The sequence below is a fragment of the Caenorhabditis remanei genome, chromosome I (assembly GCF_010183535.1).
Source record: "Caenorhabditis remanei strain PX506 chromosome I, whole genome shotgun sequence".
Lineage (NCBI taxonomy): Eukaryota > Metazoa > Nematoda > Chromadorea > Rhabditida > Rhabditidae > Caenorhabditis > Caenorhabditis remanei.
In genome coordinates, this window is record NC_071328.1 from 8,608,136 (window position 1) to 8,615,598 (window position 7,463).

Below are 7,463 nucleotides of genomic sequence, written 5' to 3' on the forward strand. Positions count from 1 at the left end.
TCTGGCGTCTAAGAATAATTCTCGGATAATATCCAGTATAACATAAACGAATTCAAAGAATCCATCAAGCAATATCATCAAAACGGCCATAAATATTGGTGTAAGAATGAGAATCATTGTGACTGATAGTGTTCTTTCCGCGTTTGAATCGTATTTTCGATGGAGAGAAAGAGCTCTGAAACTTGATTGTTGTTTATGTGAAGGGTTATCAGAACTAACAGATGTTTTCTTTTTCTGATTTTGTATAATACCAACCAATTGAGAAAAACTTCGATAAGGAAAATAATAATAAGTAAAATGTGTCCTAGTTTACGGTGGAAGGGCTGAAAACGTCACTTTAAACTAACTTCTTTGTGAATCTCTATACACTGACAACATTATCTGGATCATCTGGTGTCAGACTAATTACAACCGCACCAAATTTATATGGATGCGGTATTTGGAGACAACCCATTGGATCATCTAATCTTGGATAACTCAGTGCAATACTCAGTAAAAATATAATAAAAAGGAATATACGGAATAGGGGGTTGGCAAGTTTCTGAAATAAATTTAATAGTAATGACGTGGCTTTTCTAAAATGAATCATCTAGGTTACCTCAATACTTGGATACAAACAAACAACCCTGAGAAGAAAAAACAAAAGTGTTGAAAACTCTCTCATAGAATACCAGAAGTAAAATGAGAAAAGAATGCATTTTATAATATTTGGATGAAATCCAGAAGCACACCAAGACGTCCAAATCGTTGTCATCGGTATTCGAAATGTCAGAAACTCAAACAGTAGGCCTAATAAATTCGAACATTGCATTAGAAGAAAAGAAGCAAATATTTCAGGTTTTAAGATGTCTAAATCGCGTTTAAACTTGAAAAAATAGAAACTGATTTGAATAAGAGTGATAAGAACAGTTGGAATACTATATAGAGCACTGATAATTGTATAGACTGTGAGATAGTCGAATTGATAATTGAAGTTTGTGTATTCCGATCTGTTATTGATTAAAAATGGTATATTTTGGCTCATTTATGAAAAAAGGAGACGTCACAAGCTTTCTTTTATTCCTTTTTGATACGCCTTTGACAGTGTTTTTTCCTTATTGACATGTTCATTTAATTAAGTATTTCACCTAGACAGTCAAAATAAAATAATTGGGCAGGTCAATATGAAAAACAAGAAAATGCCTCTGTTTTCTCACGTTTTCAGATTGAGTGTCTGGAAATATTAATACACGAAAAGTCAAATGGGCTTAGAGGAGTGAAAAATAACCACTTCCAAAGGTGCTCGTAATTTTCCAATTGATTTACATCTCTTTTTGAATAACAATATATTCCAGACTTGCCCTGACAACGATGTTTTCCATACCATATATCTAACTTCTCTCGAAAACCAAGAAACCAAAGGTCTCCTTCTCTTCCTCTAACACTCGTCAGAAGTCATATGAACTACTCTTCTGACATATTTCTCTGATTCTCTCACATTTGTTTTTCAGAAAAAAGACAAAAATTGTTCAGACGGACATACAATCTCTTTACTAATCGAGTACAACTTTTGTCTTTAATCTTTTACCACTATAGCTTAGTATATCAGTTTTGATCAGAGAAGGGTCTGATAAACAGAACGAGTGTCCCAGAGTTGCCATTTATCATTGTTCAACTAAACTGTTGCTGATGAGCTCTTTCATTGTAATTCCTTTATCTCCGAAAGAAGAATAATGTATATTTTGTAGAGTTTGAGTTAATTTACTCATTTATTTGAGCTGAAGAGTAAGAAGTCACTAACACAATCATAAAAGAAAAAAATGAAAACGGTGGAGAGCTTAGATTAGTCAGACTTGTTTTTAAAATTTCTTGATAGGTCATCTTTAAAAATATGAAGAATAAAGATGGATTGGGAAATGCGGAGTAATTTAGTAGGGAACGATTTAAGAGATAAGAAATTAGTATGACAATCATAATAAAAGAAAATTAGAAAATTCAAAAACTGTAGCGGAATCGAACAACCGAATAGAAAAGGTTATTGCATTCATGAAAGGTTACTTTTCAGTAAAAATGTATTAGTCAGAAAGTTAGACGTGACAACGGTGTCGCGCTAGCTTCTGGTAAACAGACAATAAGCGGAAAGACGAGAAAATCAATAAACACAATTGTCTAGATAGTTACGAATTTATTCTAGTAACAATCAATCGATTATATTCTCGATAATTGATTACAAAAGAGCGAGAAAGTAATAATGAGTCTAACAGCTACCCTAAGCTAGAAAGACAAACAAAAGCTAATTAAAACAATAGAAAAAAAGGTGACAAAAACCACCCAAAAACTATAAACGGGCGAAACTTGACTGAAACGGGTAAAAACCACCTAACTCTAGGTGACCCCAAGCTCAAGAATGATTACAAATCTCTTTTTCTCTTCACTTTGACATGTTCGCGCCGGAGAATAGATACAATGCGCTAGAGCGCATTTGCATCGAACCCGCGAGTTATGAAGGCAAGTCTAAGACTTGGAGTGACTTTATGGACTTTTTAGAGATAAAACCGGTAGGTACCGGACATCTCAGGGTCTTTTCGAGTCCCTTCTCCCGTGGCTCCAATGAATGACACGGAACACTCGTGAAGATACTAGGAGATACAAAAGATGGAGCTTTTTGGGTTTGATTTAACAAGACTAGCTATTTAGAAAAGCAAAAGAAGAAGTTAAAGACTTCTAGATAAAGATAAGGACAGGGGGGTAATCTTCGGTGGAAGGGGGGAATAGAATAATAGACTACAAGTAACTATAAAATAAGATAAAAAGATTATTATTAGTGAACTCCGGTGGTAACGAGAATCTATCTGCTGACCGTAGACGTCGGAGTCGGCAAGAACTTCGTAGACTGAAGACATCCGAGTAGGTTCCTATGACCATGTTGACAATATGGGCTTGGTGGGTCCTTTCGAGGGCGATACTCCTCCTGCATACGTCTCATGTTGACATCCTTTATCCATGAATCCGGTGGATCCTTGAGTGGACGCGGAGAATCCTTGACAGGTTCGAACTTGGTCTCACTCCAAGTCGATTGATTCGTAGACACTGGTGGATCCTTCAGAGGACGAGGCACCACTTGAGATTTGAACATCTTTGGAACAGTTCTTTTCCATTTTTGATAGGAATCGAGTTGATCGTCATTGTCAGAATCCAATGATCCCGGTGAGGTATCCTTCAGCCATAGATCCGAATCAAAACAAAACACAGAATTATAGACATAATCTGATGTTTCCGGCGAAGAAACTGGTGGATCCGTTCTCGGACGGGTTTCCTCCTTGTTACGCCGTTTGGTTTTCTTTGGAAAATCAACACCGCAGGTGTCATCTCCCGTTTTTTGTAGTCCAGGCTTTTTGTGACATTTTTGGTTGAGAAACTTTGATTTTGAAGTGTTTTTCTTCACAATATCTGTTACTTCGCTAGCATCCATATTATCATATTGATTGAGACATGAAGAATCTTCTATGGAATTCAGTGGGGGACCTTGACACATAACATTGCCGACAGCTTTCTGGTCCACTGTACTCTTCTTTTTCTCTCCCTCTCCATCTTTTGAAGACATGGACAACTGTATCGAATCACACTTCACAATGCTTTTCTGAACACTTTGTTCATTCTGATCTCTCTTCAGATCTCCAAAACTTGAAATCACATCAGAAACTTTCTTCTGTTGGACACTTTGCTTCTTGGTTTTCGTCAATGAAATACTACATAATCTCTGATCCCTTTCAGATTTCTGCTCTTCATCACAATTTCCGTTTTTCTGATTATTGGCTTCTGTGAACTCCCTGTTCACACCACCACTACTGTCCTTTGTATGCGCGTGTTTTGTGCAGGAGGTCTGAAGTCCATCATCCTTTGTATCCCCACTACGCAACATCTTATCGGAACTCATAACAGAAAATTCTATGGAATTGATGCTTTTAATTGGCACTCTGTCCACATCAATTACCATATCTTTCTTGAAAACACTAGCAGCAACACTCTGCCCTTCACACAGATCTTTCGTTTCCATTTTGTGATCAATCAGTTCTCTTTCTGATTCCTTATCACTTGAACATTTTGTATCAGACTTCATTTTGAACTTCTGATCTTCCACTGTCGACTGCATTTCCGGAGCTACTCGAACTTCTTGTATCACAGCATTCCGTGTCGGACACTTCGAAGCGATGTGTCCTTGCTGATCGCATCTGAAACAAACAATAGTTGAATTAATTTTCACTTTTGATGTATTTGACCCAGGCGCTCTCGAACAAGTAGGTGCATGACAACCTGTCAGACTACACTCACTACATTTGTGAAACCCCAACGCACTACTCGACGCGTTATTAGCAGAATCTGAACTGTGGACTAAATTCTTCCAACATTCCGGACTTTTCTCATTGTACACATAACCTTTCGGCTCTTGATTCTGTTGATCTGTCTTCTGCGCATATTGATTAGTCAAATCAGTGCTTGTGCTGAAATTTTGTTGTTGTCCAGTGGTTGATGTGCATTGATTGCTGCTCGACTCAGCTCCCGAATTAGATTGATAACTATTCGATTGACTGTTCGGAGTATATCTGTTGACTCTGGAGGACTGTTGTGGGGCGGATGCATTGTTTTGTGTAAAACCTGTGCGCTGCACGTTATTAGAATATTGATTCGACTGCCCTCGGTTCATTCTCATCTCATTTTGCGATGCTTTCTTTTTCCCACTTCTCCATTCTTCATCAAACATTGTTGCTTCTACTCGGCACAACTCATATTGTTCCTCAACAGGACAATTTCTCAGCTGTGAACACAGAATTTGAAGCAAAACTTCAAAGACAGTGTGCTCCCTCATTTCATCAAGCAACTTTGTTGTTTTCATTGAAGAAATTTGGTATTCAGGCACTCCTTTGTAACCAATACGAACAACTTCGTCCATAATGAGACAAAAGTCTTGAACAGTTTGCTCTTTGTGCAATTTCAACGCTTGAAATTTGCTTTTCGCACGACGCGACTCTTCTGGTTCCGACTGACTCAACCGACGTTTGATAGCATCGAGAATACGCGAAACGGAATTTTTGTCCGCCTCCGGTAATCCTTTATACACTGTCAACGCATTCCCAGACAGGAATCTCGTTTCAAGAAAGTTTTTCTGAGCCTCAATATCAAAGAATCTGTACTTCATGTAAAATGCCCTCTCAAAAGTTTCCGCATTAACAGAATTTTTTCCTGCAGAGAATACTGGAGGGTCTGGCAGAGCTTGTGCCATTCTCCATTGAGCATTCATGTTTGACATTCCATGTTCATTATGAACAATAATGTTTCTTTGAGCATTTTGTTCAACGATCCTTTGATTCCAATTTCTCCCAGAATCAAGCGATTCTTGCAGAGGAATCGTATCAATGATTTCGGATGTTTCTGCATTATAGTAACGCGTACTTTCTTTTCGCTCTCCCGTTTGCTGGTTACACTCACCGACACGAGTCGACGAATTTGCGTTATGAGTCGAATACTTCGTTTTCAACTCTTCCGACATCTTCTTAACTTTTTCCTCTTCGGCGAGAAGCTTCTGTTGTTGTTGATCGCCCTTGACCTTCAATCGACATAGTTCCGAACGAAACGAGTCCGTTTGACGTTGAGAGCGCTGCAAATATTCCACTTTGACGCTCAATTCATACTCTAGTTGCTCGTATTTCTCAAACAACTTGTTCAATTCCTCTTCGGTATGAATCTCATTTGCTTCTAGCAAACTCACCAGCTTTGTTTTTTCTTCATTTTCTGGTATCGATTGCCCGGACAACACACTTGTTGCTGTTGGCTCTTCGAGTGACGTCGGCGGTTGCTGTTGGCTTTTTCTCTCCAATTCGTTCTGCAACAACAAAACGGTACTATTCAGCTTGACATTCATCTTTTCCCAGAATTCACTTTCTTTCTTTTTCCCACGGAATTGTTCTTCTACTTCTAGAACTTTCCCAATGAGTGGGGACAACAATACTCTACACTGTTTTGTGCTGAATTTTGTCTGGTTTTTGATGTCAGTGCAGATTTCATTGATAACTTTTTCAATTTCTGCTAATCTCACCTCCTGGGATTGTTTCTCCTCGTATCCTTCCTCCATTGGCTCTTCTTCTTCCAACAATTCGTTTTCCAGTCGAATTCTTTCTTCCTCAGCCAATCGATTCGCTTCTTCTTCGGCCCTTCTCGTCGCTTCGTCTTCGTCGATGTCCGCCATCTTCTCGCAATGATAGAGTTTTACCCTGGAAAATTATACTTGATTATCCAATTCCGTAAGGCTATAAAAGAAGTAACTTCACGATGAAATGACGATTATTTCGAAGAAATGAAACAGCTTCTCCGAAGAATTCACACACAGCTATTCTCTGCGAACAATTTGAATTTTCCGACAAGAAAATACTTGAATTTTAGGAATTTGCAATGTTTTTGCGAAATTCTGATTCAAATATTAGCCTTTTCGAAAAATTTGACAGCAATTTTGTCAATTTCCTGTGTTTTGACACGAAAACTCTATCGGAAATTTGTTTTCCAACAAAATTAACGGGAATTTATCGAAAATTTTTAATTTTCTCGATAAATTCTGTCAAAAACTACAAAATCAACACGAAATTTTCACCGAAAATAGTTTTTCCCGATGAAAAATTCAATAATTTGCCACAAAAATCACTTTTTCGTGGAAATTATGTGCTGACTTTGCAGAAATTCGCACAGCGAAAAATTGAATGTGCTTTCCGGATCACGTTTAAGCAACACACAACTTTCGAGGCAGAGAAACTGCGTTTTGCTTTCCGGATCACGTTTAAGCAATACACAATTTGAAACTAGAGGCAGCGAAAAACTGCTTGCTTTCCGGATCACGTTTAAGCAGAACAGATTTCGAATGCTAGTCTTTCTTTCCGGCTCACGTTTAAGAAAGAACTAACAACTACACAATTCTCTCTTCCGAAGAAGATTTCGGAAACGAGAGGTCAAACAACGGCGTTCGGCCCCCAAGTCAGAAACTGGCCGTGACAACGGTGTCGCGCTAGCTTCTGGTAAACAGACAATAAGCGGAAAGACGAGAAAATCAATAAACACAATTGTCTAGATAGTTACGAATTTATTCTAGTAACAATCAATCGATTATATTCTCGATAATTGATTACAAAAGAGCGAGAAAGTAATAATGAGTCTAACAGCTACCCTAAGCTAGAAAGACAAACAAAAGCTAATTAAAACAATAGAAAAAAAGGTGACAAAAACCACCCAAAAACTATAAACGGGCGAAACTTGACTGAAACGGGTAAAAACCACCTAACTCTAGGTGACCCCAAGCTCAAGAATGATTACAAATCTCTTTTTCTCTTCACTTTGACATGTTCGCGCCGGAGAATAGATACAATGCGCTAGAGCGCATTTGCATCGAACCCGCGAGTTATGAAGGCAAGTCTAAGACTTGGAGTGACTTTATGGACTTT